Raw genomic sequence first — 17,334 nt, 5'->3', positions numbered from 1 at the left:
CGGGACATACCTGGATCGAACCATCTCCCAAAGTCACAGCGGAATCCAATAGCCATAGTCGGCTAATTTGAGCCGGTCAAAGGAAACAACTGGGTCATCAGAGTCTGCGATGGATGCGGCAAGCATGCTGGAACCTATCCCAGTTTTCTTTGGACAGACGGCGGGGTACAACCTGAACTGATTGCCAGCCAATTGCAGGTCAAGTCGAACGATACAACCCAATCCTTTCAGAACCGAAGTCGGTCAGCTCACTGCCAGCAGATTCTGCTTAATGGAGCCCTGGCACTAACGATTCCTGATGTTTCTCCCGCTGAAGACAAATGGGCAGTCTGGAGGCGTGTTGATGGATGTTCGAGGTCGATAAATCACCATGACGTTCCCCGGTCTCTCACTCCGAACCTTACTCGCGGAACACTTTCATAACAAACTCGGGACGGTCGTTAGCAACGGGGAAAAACGTCCGAGGATGGGTATTCCCTGCCAAGAGGGAGCAATGTATCACTTTAGCTTTGGTCATCATCACTGCGGTCGCTTTGGATGGACGCTAAAGACCGTCTGGACTCAGTCAAGGTTACATTAGACTAAGTGCAGGTTAACGCCGCCCGTGATGGACTTTCTATGCCAAACGAGAGGGGAAAATGACAGCTTTCAAAGACCCACGGGTGAGCTTGAGGCCATTGCCAACCTGGAGGTTATTTTGAAATCCACTGACAAAGAGGCTGCTGTGATTTGGCCCATGCTTTACAGGCGCCTTGGGAAGTCACATGCCAAACTATGCCGTGGACAAAGGCAACACGCACGTGAACGGTGAATTCCATGAAAATGCTCCGAAGGGGAAAATAGAAATGATTCTGCGAGTGCGGGGCATGCGGGCAAGATAGCTGGAATTGAGAGATTAAATCCAATGCTGATCTACTCGATCTTCCCCCTCCCCTCCCCTCCCCTCGCCTCCCCTCCCCTCCCTCCCTCTGCCGCCGCGTGTCTATTTCCTGCCCATCTGCAACCTTGCGGCGAGACTCCGCAGTTGTAATTCTCACCTAGCATCCAGCTGTTACCTCCTCCTTTGGGGAGCCGTTCTGTTTTTAGCTTTGCCTGAGACGACCGATTCATTCACGCCTCTTCATCCAATTACGAGCAAATCCAAAAATATTGACATGTCTGCCGGGCTTACGCCGTGTGATGATTGCATAGAATGCAAGCTTAGAAATTTGGTTCAGCTCTGAGCTGGAGTTATTTATAGTTTTCAATTTGTGGCCAAATCATCAAACAATTGCGCCCACTAGTTAGCAGCAGGTACACTTAACCTTACTCAACGTGCTGCCATTCTGAGATTCAAGTAAGTCTGAAGTTTGGATTCTTGCTCTGGCACGGGGGGGGGAAACAAACTTTCGCTGTGATTCTAGGTACATTACAAATCAATATTTTTCTTGTTTTGGCTTCTGAAAGGAAATCTGCGACCCGCGGCCGAGCCCCGACAAAGCTCTATTCCGTCTCGTCACATGAATAGTCAAGCAGGAGAAACCTTTCAAGCGCCACCGCTCACTGGAAACGAGCTAACCGAGATTCCCACTCTGCCAAGCGGAGATGGGGCCGCGGGGCGAAAGGCTCATTTGTCCAGGAATGTGGATATTGCAAAGTGGGGAGGCAACGAGAGACGGACGGCTGAGGCTGAGGGTGGCGAGGGGGAGGTTGGACGATGTAAAAGTGCTGACAGAGTCGGAGAAAAGGATAAGAGACAAGTCAAGGGCAGCAGAGCACAAGTTGGAATATTCTCCTCAACTCGTGTGGCGGGGGGGGGGAGAAATCCAGCATGCATAAACAAAGTGCCGCTGTCTGTTTCGTAAATTTGTTACATTGTTGGGTGGCAAAAATGAGCAGATGGGATTTTTGGAGGGAGACAATGTACAATTGTTACAAATGTGTCGCATTGACACAAAGCAGCTAATTAGAACACAACAATGAGATGCCGAGACATTAACGAAGCATTATCCGATTAGTTGGTCGCCTCTGAAATTTTGTTTTTAAAAATTCAGGCCGCAAAGCCAGGTTCTCCTGGGATGATGAAATTTGGTGGACGTGACTATGACTCCTGCAATAAAAACAGCCTCACTCTCACCGTTCTTCATTTCTGTTCCAAGTTCCGAAAGGTCCCTCCGAGGGCTATTTGGGAAATGTTTGCAGAAAGCCCGATTTAACGGACGTTGCGTATTTTACGAGGGAGAAAAACGACAAAGGAGTAAAAGTTGTCGCTGATAAAAGTCAAAGTGTCTCCTTTTGCTATTTATTATCCCAAACAGGAAAAGGATGTTGGCGTTCCAGCATTAAAGATGAAAGTGGAAGTCACAGTGGAGCTCCGGTGAAGAGTAATTAGAGCGTTCTCAAATGAAATGCTCGCATTTCTCTCAATTCAAGCAAAAGTTTGACTGCGGTACACCTCGTGACCGCTAATAGGTCCCGACGGTCCCGCTAACATTGGGAAAATGCTGTCAGAGTGTCAACGGTGTAAACAACGTCTGCCTCACTCTCATTTCCACGCATTAACGAGTGAAGTATCGTTAAAGCCGCGGCGGTTCAATCGGGCTCATCCGCAACTGATTTGCATCGGAGGCAAGGAAATGCGGCTAGCCGCGGCCAAGTTAATTACACTTGCCGCAAGCTTGTTTTTGACGTTCCACTCCGGCGACGAGCGTGAACCTCGGAATAGTCGAGGCTTAGACTTTCTAAGTTAAATGTCATATCGTGGTTCACAGATTTTTTGAAATCGGACATCATTAAGTTTACACCGCTGAGTTTTCGCTGTATCGCTGAATTTCACGGCTCATATTTTTTTTTCTTACAATGTATTTACATCGTGAAGCTTCTGCAGGGTTGCTATGTTATGTTATTGTTGTCACGTCCCTGCTTTAGGTGCCACTTGCTGACTCAGCAGGGAGCCCAGGATAGGTGAGGCTCCTTTTTGCTTCAAACATCGCACAGTTTAAGGTCAACCAAGCAGCAGAGGAGCTTTGCAGATAGCCCAGGGAGGATGAGGAAGAAGAAAATACGGTTTAAGGGAATTTCCTCCTAACTTCCGGAATCTTTAGCGTGCAGGTGCCGGCACTTCTGCATGCCTCGCCTTTGATAAGAAGCGAGCCCGAAAGGACGCACGGAGGCGATAAATGCGCCATAATTGCGTCTTAAGAAATATCAAGCTTTGGGGAAAGTGCCCTCGCAGCCTGTTTTGTTGATCAAAATTAAATTTGGTCGCCGTATCTATCACATACACAACCACAAAAGAAGTCTGGAGAAGATACGCCTGTATATGCTGAAGCCATTTTTACGTAACAACAGAAGCCATACGTAGGAGCACGCAGGAAGGCTGCCTGCCGTTTTTCTTTGGAGTCAATTCCACCAATTCGAGGAGTCTCGCAAAAGTTAACTCCTCTTAAAGTTTTTTGTCACAATTGCTTAAAAAAAAAAAAATGCATCCTTTATGGAGGCCTTTAGCGTGCAAGAGCATGTAAAGAAGGTATGTGCGTTATCTGAGTGGCATAAAATGACATAAAAAATCAAGTAAAAACAAAAAAAAAAGCATTGGAAACCAAATATTTCCAAAAATGGAATGCTTTTGTCGCCGGGACCTACGAAACGGAATCGCTTCCGAATGGTGTTGCTAGGCAACCACCGCCCGCCCGTCCGTCACGGTCCACAGACGGAGAGCGGGTGACGAGTGGCAAGGATGCGAGACCCAACTGCGACACAGAGCCGACGCTAACCCACCAACAGACAGAATAATATTAATACTAATACTAATAATAAACACTTACATAAGAATCTGATGGACAAGTGAGACGCCCCCCCACCCCACCCCTACCTCCTTTTTTTGCGTGTCGCCCGGCAATAAAACCTTCAAAGGCGGTAATCAAGCAAGCATGAATTATTCAGTTGCCAAACAATGCGCACATAATCATTTAATGAGTTCTGGCTCGGTCTTAGGTGAGCAAAACTTCCCGTCGCCGAAGAAAATTGGGCAGTTTGTCTTTGAACATCAGCTCTCCTGCGCGGCTGCGTTTCGTTTTTTTAATAGAAAAATAGCGCGAGAATCCATCAAAAGAGCAATGCGATTAGAAGGATAAACAGTGTACACCGGCGCAAACTTCTTTTAATATGCTCAAAAGCGGCGGCAGGTAGACGGCAATCTCATTTTCCGTTTGTTTGTATAAGTGTGTGTGTGTGTGTGTGTGTGTGTCAGCCACACACAAAAACAACAAGCATAAAAGTTTTGAGTGACAGGCCACTGACACATACTACGTCCTTATACGCGCCAGTTTGGTTGCGAATCCTCAAAGTAGCCAGCCGTCCGTCATTATGGGCCCACATGAAATGACAAAAGCTCAAAATCCGCACAATCTTGCCTGACCTGTCTGTCTAGCAAACGTGGTTGAAGTTTAGGAACAATCAGACAAAAATCCAGGCTTTGTCTTAAATGGCAGCTTCAAAACAAAATGGCCAACTTCCTGCTTCTTTTGAAGTAAGATTTTTTTTTTTAATGAGACAAACATCAAATGACATGTTGCAAAGTCAAACTGTAATTTTTTTTTAATTTACTTCCACGTTTCCAGTACACATACAACAAATGGTATACGACGTGGAGCTGACGGGTGACGTTCTAAAACATGCCAAATAGGCCTTTCCGAAATGGAATGTGGCGACATGTACACGCCACGTTTGGGAGAATGTGGGCTGTGCCCGTGGGGAAGGGCCTTGGTGGGAGGTCCACTAGGATCTATTGCTTCCTTAATGCAGGGTGACACTGCACAATTGGTTCTCCCCCAAGCTTCCACCACCACCACTTCTTTCCAATCGCGTTACTCCGTGCTGTCGTTAACGTCTGGCATTTGAACGATACGAGGTGAAGCAGCATGCGGTCTGCCTTCCAAGAAATAATTCTTTAAATGTTTGTGATTACGAGATGTTGTTTGTTTAACAGTCTGAGTACGTAAATAGTCATTTTGATTTATTTCAGCAATAGGTGTCCTTGCAGATGCCTGAACCGTTCTAAAGTTTGTCTCTCAAAATTAGTAGAGCAAGTAAAAACGGTCAAATGTTGTGGCTGTAAGCTCATGGAACCAAAAAATAAGTTACGTTATAATTTACAATCGATCCTAATTTTATCAGAATGGTCCTGAGCCGTATCGTCAAGCTCTGCTACCGTTTCTGGTCGCACATGGCAGCAAGCAGAATTTTTCTGGCACCCTTTGTGGATTAACCTCTGGCGTTCATTAGCTCTGTGCAGGAGCGTGTCAGAGCTTCTATTTACTAATTAGCGACAATAACTTGATGGCACCAAGGAGAGGACAAACAACAGCAATCTTTTTCACCGGCGTCTGGAGTTCCAGGCGCGTTCTCGCCGGGGCGCATTGTTTGTTTACCGACGCGCTACCGGATGAGGAGAAAAAGTTCCGAATTTTTCTTTCCCTGGAGTTGAGGCGATGCTCCGACTGCGATACGCAGATAAAAGTGTCACCGCCGTGTGACCGGATATAAATATTAAAAGGCCGCTTCCTTACTCTGCAAGGTGGAATCGAACAACCCGCGGGGTCCTTTCTACCCCGGGGCAAGGACAGACTTTCACCGCAGCACCATGAGAGCCAAAAGCAACAATGTTTTTGCTCATATTGGTGCACGGAGGAATGCGCGAGTGGCCTAAGGGGTGTACGAGATTAAAAATCCGACACAATATTTAAACATTTACATTGTTTTTCCCCCAGCCAAGTGTAAAAATTCATATTATTTTAAAAATGAATGGAACCTTGATTTATTCAAGCCATTAATGCTTGCACGGTGCTATTTCAACTTAAAATACATATTTTTTATTTTTGGGACGGAAATTGCAAAGAGGTGCAAGAGTTGCCTCTAGGGGGCACTTTGTTATCGCTGCCACGTAGCTTCGGAGATGCTAATCTGTTAACACGACTGCCAATTGTCTTTGCCAATTCACCCAGTTGGTATCGCCATGACACTTATGTTAAGGGCAGATCTTTTTTTCTCCTTTAAACATTTGCTAATGTACCCACTTGGCTCATTTCCCAGCCCATCTGCTCCTGCTTTTGCAAGGGTAATACAGGAGTTGTCTTTGATGGAATATTCCCTTTTATCCCCGACAGGGGCGTGTAACGCCGCCAGTCTGCCGGTCTTTCCTCAGCAAAAGAGTCCACTGAGGCGGAGGAGAAGCACGAGGGCGCTAGCCCTGCTGCGCGGCGAGCTTTCGTAAAGCACTTTTGAGCACCTTCTCTCTATCTCCATTCTCATTGGCCGCACTTCTTTCTTTGGCGCGCCTCGGCAATATGGCCGCCCACACTCGGGCACGACGGCAGCATTCATTTCCAGCCGTGGCGGGAATTCATTTTTAAGTGGGGCTCAGTGGAGATCAATGGAGGTCGCTGACTTGGCTGGCTGCTTGACAAATCACTCGTTTGGTGACAATATGAGGCCCGAGTTAATGAAAATGAGTCATTACAAATTTGATGTCAGGACGCGTGAGCCATATGGACGCACAAAATGGTGTCAATCACGCAGCACCTTCCATTTAGGCGCCCACTTCTCCCCGCCATGCTTTCTCCGTTTGTCATCATTCGCCGCGTCTTATCTGCCGAGCCGACGTGGGCTTCCGTCAGCAAAGAGCCTCCTCCCGAAACGACATGTTCTCGCGTTCCCTCGAGGTTGTGCCGATAAAGCGCCGCCCATTTATCAAAAGCTGTGCGCACCTCCACCGAGTCCGACGCGCCGACGCTTCCCAAGCGCGCCGCGCCGCTCGCCTCCGCTTACTTCAGGGCGGCGTGTCAACAAAGACGAGTTGGCCTTGACTCAAGCTGAACTTTCAAAACTTAACATGCGCAGGAGCACAGGATATTAAGAAAGTGCTAGCAGCCAATAATGTCAGCAGATTAGCATCAATGAAGCTTGAGAGGCTATTTGGCAGCGATAAGACGTCAGATCAAGCCAAAGATTTCTGGGTGTGGGTCAAAAAGTAGTGGAGAGATTTATTACTGACTTAGTGTGTCTCTCGCACTCAGGTAAAAAGAAAAAAAAAAAAAAAACTGTTTGGGCAGGATAAAAATAAATGCACATGCAAAATGTGGAATTAATGTCTCTTGCATTTTTTGTGGTGGATTTTTTTTTTTTTTAAATGTTATTATACTAGCTTTTTTTTTTTACACTTTAGATCCTGCGGTACTTCTTTAATTTCGTAAAATGAAAAACACTTCGGGGGGGGAAAAAAACCCGACAAAGCACAATTATCACAGCAAATAGGTTTCCTGCTGGCTTTGCCGTTTGATATTGGAGTAGGTCCTGACTGGCTGCTTGTATTGGTGACCCACATTGTGCGAGCAGAGCCAATGGAAAGTAATGGAGGTGCACCCGTTAAATCAATGATGTGGGACTCTGACAATTCCATTACTGCTTTTGCTTGGCCAACCATCATTCCTCTCTCGGCGCCTCCCCCGCGTGCTTCGCCACGTTTTCTTTTGTCTCGGCTTTGGCGCAAAACAAAAGGTTGCGCTGGCGCCTCTCTTTCTCATCCCGCCTGGCATATTTTTATTGTCGACGCGCCGTTGACACACGAGTCCTTCCTCTCAGACTCGGTTGGCTCGCAACTTGGCTCAAGTGGCTCATCAATTAACTGCGAGTGCCGAATGAGCGCTAAATGCCTTTGACCTCCACCCGCCGTCCAGGGAAGAGAGAGCGGTGAGAGAAAAAAAAAAAAATGAACTCAAGACTTTTTTTCCATCGAATTCCCGGTCACTCCGAGACTCCTTATGAATAAGCGTTTAAGTTGCTAGTCGCTGGGGATTTTTGTCTTTGGATTTAATAAGAAATATTAGCATGTATGAATATTAATCGAGTTTAAAAGCAAACTCTCAAGAGGGGTTTAAACATTCCATGGCAATATATGAAAGATAAAAATGGAAGGGAGTGGGAACGTTAACCTAGTACTCAATCATGCGTTTACGAAAAGGAAAAAGGCGGCCGAAATGACACACCTGCCGTGACGGATTGCGTACGGCCTACAACCACGCAGAGAGATTACGCGCGACGGGATCGATTGGGAGCCGCTTCCCGTACCCGTGGCCTCATATTTTGTGGGGCAGGTGATCCAAAAAAGCCATCCAGATTGGATGGATGGAATATCGACCCGCGCGCTAACAGATTGCTAACATGTGTCCGTGCTGCGAGTGCACTGTAACATTTGCTGGACGTGTTAGATGTTCGACTCGCGTTATGGGCTGTCCCTCGACACTTGTTTGTTTGTTTAATGGAATTCCGCAGGATTCTGCTGCCGTGCGAGGGAAAACATCAATAGCGCAACAGATTGGCCTCTCCGCTACACACTAACTGCATTAGCACAAGAACACACGCTAACGTTCTGGGTGATATACAGTCAAGCGCAAAGTGAACCAGCTAATTGGACTTTCAATTAATCCTAAAGCCGACAAAGTAGAAAAATACAAGACCAATTATTACTAATGATACATTGCGAATTTATTGTGTTCATATTGTAATAAAATGATTTTACTCATTGGAAATTGATTTATTTGATACATTGAGGCTAATCAAGCCTTATTTTATCAAAAAATAATTATTAATGAGTGTAGGATATGTTTGTGTGTGTGCATTTTTTAAGAATGAATGATTTTTATCATTTTATTTTATTTGATTACGAGCTTAGCGACTACTAAGACATCGGGTCGATTTTTTGTTGTTGTCAGGCACACAGTACTACACCGCAAACAAATACTTCACTGTATAAATGTCAATATACAAGGTATCAGAAAATGTATCCACTGTTGACCAAGTTACTTTTCTGAAATGAACAAATCCAACAAAAAAAAGACCAGCTAGAGAGCGTTTCTGTTACCGTGCCGAACCAGCTAATTGCTAAAGTACTACACCAGGGTATCATTACAAAGGAATAAATATGAAATAAACTGAAAGTAGAGGACTGTTGCTTATTATTTCTTTTTTTCCTCATTACACATGAGAGGAAAACACGGGCGAGCGTTGATTAATTAGGCTAACGCCGCTATGACATGTTCAATTTCACACAACGTGTTAATCTTACATGAGGGGGGATTCATAAATCAAAATGTAAACACTTTAAACCCCTCTCCTCCATTAATAAAAGAATGATTCTAGATTCTGCAGTTATCTTACCGTGGCTTGTTATGTTTTTTATTTTTTTTGTTTTTTTATACATAAACAGCAGAATCAGTGCATTCAATGACTGCTGGCAAACGAAGAGGGACATTTTAATCAGGTAAAAAAAAAAGCAGTGAACATTCTACACGGCCTCTCGGTAGCGTCACATTTTTATTATCCTTGCCGCAGCGAGACGGAGCGAGCAGAACAACAAGACAAAAGCAATCAAGTGGAGCTGCGCTTCAGTCACTTGGCGTAACCTTGAATGCCAGATGAGTGATGAAACACGGCGAGCCGATGTACTCAAACATGTGATTAGTTGCATCACCATGCGGGGAGAAAAAGAATCTATTATGGATTTCAGACAGTAAAGTCTTCTTTTCTATAGATGATGATGCGTATATCAATTCAAGGTTTTTTGGAAGCTCTTTCAAAATTTACAAAGAAATCCAGAAGGCAAATCCAAGCGCTCGTTTCGTCAATAAAACTCGGCACGTGACGACTGCTTGTCAAACATTTGTGTGTTGGACTGGAACAAAGACGGGGGAGGGCTTTTCAAACTTCAAGTCGTAAGTCAAGCGAACTTCATCGATTGCCGCTTTCTGCTCCAGCGAGTGTCCAAACATCTTTTAAAAGTGCCGCCAGGACGAAGTTGGTGCTAATTGTGAGAGAAATGATGAATATTTTAATGAACGTCTTACTTTGGTGCACCACTTAATGGCTTCTAATTTATGGATGAGCGGTCAAAAGGTTGAGAGCGGCCGGGGCGCAAGTACTTGGGAGAACGTCCTAACTGTCCGAGCGAGTTAATTGGCGGCGGCGGCGGCGGCTGTTGTCTCCTGATACGCTTCGCTCGCGCTGTCTGTCTTCTGTTTCAAGTTCACACAAACGGCGGCGATGCTCATAAAAGTGCCAAATTTAGCCCGTGATGAGCTCGGTGCGGCGGCGGCGCTTATATCAATGCATCAAATGAAATCAAAAGTCCTAAAGGCTCATGGGATCTAACACGTGTTTGGATTGCAATCAGCTCTCGCGGTCAATATGCACGTAGCGTGACTTTTACGACTTTGGGCTAAGATTGATCGTTTGTTGGTATTAGCAAAGCGAGGCAGCTGAACGATAAATGCTCTTTTACGGTTCAATGCGGGGTCGTTGTCGTGGTCGCAGAGTAACAACACGGACCTTAATGAAAACATTTGGCCTAATAGGTGTCAGCGCTAACGCAACAATGGCTGACTTCATGGTGAACAATTATTGAGGACCTGCGATTGCTTCGCTAGCGCTAATGCAAAGCTAATGTCGAACTCGAATGATTTAAGACAAAGCTCCAGATTCACCTGCTGCCACAGAGGCTCAATTACTTTCCTGCAACTTTCATCTTTGAGTTGATGACCAACTAACATGAGGGCACCTTGCCACACATGCCAGGTGGGTACTTTCCCCAAGAGGGGGTTGGGGGGCATTTTTCCCATCTTGCGCCCTTTCTCCGTCTGTTTGAGGGAGGTCAACGCTTCCTGCTGTTTATGATTCTTGCAAATCTTCATGAGAACGTCTTCAATCGCTTCTTTTTCAAACGTGCTGGAGTTTGTCTTAGCATCGGAACAACTCGGAGATGGATGCCTCACCTTAAATCCTTCATTTTTGACCATGATGTCTGGCATTAAGTTTATAGAAGCCTTAACATACATGACGACTACGAATTAAATGTAAGATATTAAATCATCAAATACGCCTCTGATGTCTGGTATTGTAATTTTGAACCCTTGAATTTTTTTTTTTTTTAGGGGAAGCCAGCGATTAGCGCGCCTGTCATAAATCACACTGTTTGTGCTCATCTCGCAGGGCGATTAAATTCTCTGTTGTAATAACCACAACCGATAAAATTAACACGGAGCAATAAATAGGACACTGCGAGCTTGACCGTCGTCTCTCCCTGATTTTCTAAATGATTGCGCAGAATCATTTGCCCGCTCAAATTTACTGCATAATTAGCAGAAAATAAAATGAGAACCCGCCCGGTTCAAGTTGCCGCCAGGCCTTTTCTTAAGATTCTCATTCCAAGGCGGTGATTTAATACGAGCGAGCTGGCTGCAGTTTGTCAATTTGACTGCCAAAGACTGCATTGGACGCCTTTGCTGGGATCGTAAAAAGCCAGCCATTAGCCACATTTTGGGGAAATACGCAACCTTCGCGCCCAGAACCGAAAGGAAAAAAAAGTCAACACAAACAAGGCTTACATGTTAGTCACATAGCATTAGCAGTCAAAGCCAAAATCAGCATAGCATTATTTTACAGCATATGTTCGTTTTACGGATTCTGGCAAAAACAAAATTCTAATCCAAGATGGCTGCGTAGTTGTATCCAGAGGCTACACTGAATGAGGTTCGGTTCAGTTCAGATTTCCTCACCATAGAACCTTTTGACCTTTTGGCTCAAGTTAGTGACTCATTCGATAAAGATAGATGTTTTTTATTGATTTCCTATGGACGGACAAAATGAGTTTGGCGCCAATTTTCCATTCTGGCGGCTTCACAGTTGACAAATGAATGCTTTTGGCTGACCCAAATGTTCTTGTCAGCGTTGCATGTTATGTTCAAAAGCTTCCAAGTTGAGCCTATTTATCTGCTTCCTCATTTTGTACACAATGGCTGTTGGCTTTGCCTAGATTTGCCTTTTCAGTCGGTCTATTCCCACTTTGGGCAGCAGGTGGCGAAGGTCAAATTGCCTCCTATTGTGCTTTGATATCAAAACATCTGCGACCAATTAAAGTCCGCCAAACGCCTCGGCGCGGCGCGAAAAGGACGGACTATCTTCTGCTGTGAATTATAGAATAGGACGCGGGCACTGGCCGCCGCTAGCAGCTGCTAGCGTACTTGTGTGGAGTGTTTTGATGCAGGCCCATCTGAATAACAAAACAAGATGAGAGCCGCGGGGACGTGTCAGTGTTAATGACGTATTCATGTATGCCGCGCACCTTTTGCCGGCCCGTTTTGATGCTTTGTACCGCCGCGCCGTCTAATGCCATCACTTCACTTAATTACCCGCAATTAGGACACTCAAATAAAGTAAAGGGAAATGCTAAACAACTCATTTGGTGACATGGAAACAGACAAAAAAAGACAGACAGCAATTAACCCACAGGACACTTACCTGAAGTGGACATTGAATATTCATTGTATTTTGGGGGATGACCCCTTACCCCATCAACACAAATATCCTCAAAATGGCATTTTCGATATGGAAACGCGATCTCGCTCGGCCACACTTTCAAAAGTCATTCTTTGCAAAGCATAAAGAACATACGGTATGCCAGTAGCTGTGTCATTTTTTTTTGTTCCACAGTTTATAGAGCGTCGTAATAATTATAACAACACAACATTGATGTAGCCAAACGGACATTACTAGTGCCACTATAGTCAAAGGGTTTGTCTGACAGGATTAGTTTTTTCACTCACCGTTTCAGTAGTGAGGCATCCTTGCAGAAAACAATAAAAGCAGTGACACTTTGCTGCATGCTTTGAATGGGCCAAAAGTGGTACCCTCCCTCCATCCATCCATCCAACCATTATTTAGTGCTGGGGTAGTACACAAAAAACTGCAAAGGCACTACAATAGGCCTAACGAAAAAGATGACAAGCATTGCATTAGTTTAAGTTTGCACAATGTGAGGAGAAAAATGGCATTTTCACTGGTTTGCATCTCAAAGCCACATGCTGCTTCACCACAAGTTTCATTTACCATTCTGGCAAATTTCCGAGCTTTTAATTGGACACAGAAATAGGCAAATACCTGCGTCTGCGTGGATGTCACAAGCACTTCCGCAGCGTTTTGGAGATTGCTGAAGTGGTGCGCTCGCCATTAGTCCAAATGGGAAAACCAATCACTTGACAAATGGGAGTAAACAGCACCGATTCCTTCCCTGCGGCTTCAAAGTGCAGGGGGGGGGAAAAAACAACAACCACACAATTAGCATACACATGACAAACATTCCAAAAATGATATGGCAAGATATTTATGTGCCGCTTAGGTAATGATCCTCATTCTTGCAGTTGATTTCACATACATGATGTGCTTTCTCCATCTGAAAATGAGAGTAATGCAAAAAAACAAATCATCCGACAAATAATACAATACAAATAAAGTAAGAAGTAAAAGTCAATAAACGTATACAGACAAGAATACTCGCGAGCAGATATTCTTTACCCTCTGCAAAGATCGACTAATATCGTCACTTGGAGTCGTGGTAAAAGCAGGAGTTACAATAAATTCATCATGATGCACAAACTATTTCATTCTTTCAGTTCTATTTAAGTATAAATGCCAATGTGAATTTTAAACAGGCCAAAACCTAAAAGAAAAATCCAGCGCTGAAAAGTAATTGCAAGATTACAGAGTTAGCTCAAATTAATCACTGTGACTTTCTGACATTTAAGTACTCCAGTAAGAAGAGAAAAAGCTGATTTGATTTGGTGTTTTGCTACGCTTTTCAGAAGGCAAAAAAAAAAAAAAAAAGCACTCATAATGTAGATGCAAAAATACAAATATGCAGAGAGCCAACGTTAGTAAACTAGTAAACATTCATTTTTTTGGTGCCAGATTAAAGAAAATAAAACTGTTGGCGCAGGCGTTGCCGATAATCGAGTTGAGATGAAAAAAATGGAGATTATTTTTGGGGGCCGGGTGGGAGGGGTGCACACATGCGAGCTGTTTCCTGATTGTTTTCATTTTGGATTAGGTGCAGGCGACGCATCCAATCTGCTGTAAACAATTTAGCGCAAACTTTCTCCTGATTAAAGACTATTCGTCTCCCTCACGTGGGAGGACCAGGCGCACTCCCCCAACCCATCCCCCCCCGCCCCCCACGGATTTCGACGGTGAATACTGATGTGCACGCTCAAGTTTGTTAGTAAACTTGTGGAGGAGGACGAGGCTGCCATCCAAATGAGAACTCCCGGGCCACGCACGACGTGCTGCGCTCTCAGACCAGAGTCGTGTTCTTCAAATAGGATTCTTCGTGTTCAATTTAAATCATCTGCATAGAACATGAGGCGTGACGGCCCCTCGCTTGCCCTCCTCCGTACATCGTGCACGTTTCATCACTTTAATAGGATACTGTACGAGTTAGCAGGGACACCATTTTTTTAAATACATATCTTTTTATAATTTCATTTATCTATTATTTACATTTCCATAAGTGCATCCAGGAGACAGACCTGAAAGCTCAAACAAAGAGATGCATGACACATCCAAAGTTGTGGGCATGAAGTCGCTTGCCAATTCGCAAGCTGTCAATCAAAAATCACCAGAGTGATCTCTTTTTCTTAGGGGGTCCACTTTGAATAGCGTCGAATGAAAGTTCATTCTTTGCATGAAGAGCATCATCACCAGCCCAAGTGCCTTTCTCTCTCTCTCTCTTTCTCTTCTCCCACTCTCACTCACTCGCTCACGCACCCACCTCCCCCAGTTCCTTGTGCGCAGCCAAGACGCCGCTCGCCTCCACAAGCATGCGCGCTCACATGCGGGCAGCACGGCGCCATGAAGCGGAGCGACACGAGCAGCAGCAGCAGCAGCAGCAGAGGAGGAGAATCACTCCACCCGCTCCAGAAGCAGAACCATGCCCACAGCGTGACCAAAGCATAAGAGCAGGTAAGACGACACTATTTTTTGTGGGTTAAGCGTAACAGCTCAACTGCATCACGGCATGACAAAGAGCTCGACAACACTTTTGTCCCAAAAAAAGACAAAGATTTGGACTGTTTTGTAACGCATCGAAGGTGCCCAAAGAACGTAGCGGAGGAGGCTAATTCCTCCGCATATTCTCGTGCCAAACGGCACGCGCAAACGCATCGGGCATCCAAAGATATTTTTTTTCATCTTTTCAAGAATTTAAAGAAGTCTTTCTCACTTGTTATATTTGAGGCAAAATAATCTGTCATTTTATTTATCTATTTATTTTAAAGTGCGCCATTTGCCACTACCCAAAGCATCTTTTCACGCGAGGCTTGTCACACGGCTGGTGGCGCAAGCATGCCGAGCGTGGCGCCGCGCGTTCCTTGTTCCTGCGCGTCTGTGCGCCCTGCGCGCGTAAAAGCGCACAGGCAAAAAGGTGCACGGCGGTGGCGGCGGCGGCGGGTGGATGAATTTTAAAGGGACGCAGCTGTGGAGGCTTGGCTGCTTGGCTTACTGCTTTGGGAATTGCTGGGTTTTAGGAGCTTTGTGATTTCTGAGTGACGAGTTACAAGGCGAAGAGTGGCTCTCCCCGTTGAGACAAATCAAGGTTGTGCACTTGTACATTTTGGTTGGAGTGTTTTCGCCCAAAAAAAGATCTGGCACCTGGACGACAGAATAAATGGAGGAGATTCATAAAAAATGCATTTTTATAATTTGTGACCTGACAGTACAGTGGTGCTTGGAGACAATTTTTGATTTTTTCTTTTTTTTTATCCTCTTTGACTCGCAAGCACAAACTCTTGAGTGCTGTGTGGTGGCACCGACTCAACTCGCTTCATTTCAGTTTGGCAGATTCTTTCCGATTATATAATGTCATCAATTAATTGCCACTCTGTAAACGTACCCTTTTCGCCGCCAACTTAATGCTAATGCAAAATATCAACGGCGTGGCTAGCAAACAGCAGCAATGAAGATTTGAAAGCAAAGAGTGCAGCAACACATGTAGACGGACAATATTACAATCGCGGGCATTTTCTTCTGCAAAGAACAGCTAATATTATTGCAGCTTACCCAACACCCGTGACGGTCTCCTAGATGTGACTCTCCAGGGGGCTATTATTCCGCCCCCGGGTGGCCGAGGCGCGCAAGCATTCGATTTTATTTTTTAAATGCCACTGCAATCAAGGATAAACAATCAATCAAGAGCCAGAATTCATGACGAGTTTGCCAGCCGGAGTCATTTGTTAGAAGACAGATTAAGATCTACGTTTGACGGCTTATTACTTTTCAATAGAAAACACATTTTGCAGTAGGGGAGCCAAGGAGATGGGCTCCCTCGGGGAACATGAATCACGTTGCAATCACAATGTGTGTGTGTGGGGGGGGGGGGCAGAAAGTGTCTTCAGATCTGATTAAATGCCTCCCCTTTAATAAAAAGCGATTGTGAACGATGTTTCCTCATTGTCGTCAGTACGGCTCGAGTACGCCCCGACGTCCTGCGCTTGACAGTGCACCGACGTGTTTGGTCGGCTGTGATTAAATGCCTCCTCTTTAATACAACGCGCACACGGGCATGAGTGATTGCTAATGGCATAAATTGACTATCAAGTGCATCCGTCCCTGTGTCGGGGTGCGCTCGAGCCAAGTCGACAACAACAAGGATACGCCATTAGCAATCAGTCATATGCCAGATGTGCGTGTATGTGTGTTTTATTAAAGAGGAGGCCTTTAATCACACCTCAAGACACTTTCTACATCCGAATCTCTTTTTTAATCTATGCTAATGCTTGCCATTCATTGGCATTTCCGCGGTAAACACGGCAGGACTGGAGAAAAGTGCGAAAGGCGCTCATCTGGATTGGCGCAAAGTGCCGTTATGAAAGAAAAGGCACCTTTTATGAAAACGTGCTGTGAGAACATTGCTGCCAAAAATGGATCAAATTTGATTTTGTCACGATCCTTGGGTGCATATCAATGTTAGTCAAGCTTTTCAACTTTGACGTTTTCTGGAAGGAAGGCAACCAAAATTGTGCAAGAATTATGATTCGTTTACTTCCCTCCCCCAGTCACTGAAGACATTAGCCAGACTTGTTTCACTTTGTTTGGGATCATTTCAGACTTGCTTTTGGCAAGACATTTCAAGTCTGTCGCAATTTGGGAGAATTCATAGAAGTAATAAAAAAAATGACATGCTTTCAGCAGAGTTCTTCACATCCAAAATTTCCCCACGTTGCAAAACCAAAAGGTCAGGCGGACCGGTTGCAAAACAGTACTAGCATACCGAATTTATTCGGGTAATAAAATGGAGTATCGTACGAAAATCATAAAAAGACATCATAAAAATATATCATTCCTTTATTTGAAAGTAGTTACAATTTATGGCATGGCCCCTCCTTTGGAATAACTTCAAACCAAAGCTAGCAGTCATACGTGACAAAAGGCCACACTGTCTTCTGAGCCGACAAATGGCCGCCGAGGCCCTTT

General features: G+C 44.9%; 1 protein-coding gene and 1 long non-coding RNA gene across 5 annotated transcripts in view; one reads left to right on the top strand and one right to left on the bottom strand.

Moving 5' to 3' along the window:
- Nucleotides 1-9,290: 9,290 nt before the first annotated feature.
- LOC125992169 (uncharacterized) overlaps nt 9,291-17,334 on the bottom strand; it is a 35,826-nt gene continuing 27,782 nt past the window's right edge. Inside the window, exons 3-5 of the long non-coding RNA XR_007489547.2 lie at nt 12,970-13,105; nt 12,636-12,797; nt 9,291-9,838 (exon numbers count right to left, since the gene is read on the bottom strand). This is a non-coding gene — a long non-coding RNA (uncharacterized lncRNA). The remainder of the gene's footprint in view (nt 9,839-12,635; nt 12,798-12,969; nt 13,106-17,334) is intronic.
- Nucleotides 14,654-17,334, top strand: part of chrm2a (cholinergic receptor, muscarinic 2a) — a 31,034-nt gene continuing 28,353 nt past the window's right edge. For 3 of the 4 annotated variants that reach the window (XM_049760803.2, XM_049760801.2, XM_049760802.2), the window contains exon 1: nt 14,655-14,826. The gene's annotated coding sequence lies outside the window, so the exon portion shown is untranslated. Of the gene's footprint in view, nt 14,827-17,334 lie in introns of all 4 variants that reach the window. The other variant, XM_049760804.2, reaches the window with a different exon arrangement.

The sequence above is a fragment of the Syngnathus scovelli genome, chromosome 22, assembly GCF_024217435.2.
Source record: "Syngnathus scovelli strain Florida chromosome 22, RoL_Ssco_1.2, whole genome shotgun sequence".
Taxonomy (NCBI): Eukaryota; Metazoa; Chordata; class Actinopteri; order Syngnathiformes; family Syngnathidae; genus Syngnathus; species Syngnathus scovelli.
Note: the sequence above shows the minus strand (reverse complement) of the source record. Positions and strands in the feature narration are given on the sequence as shown.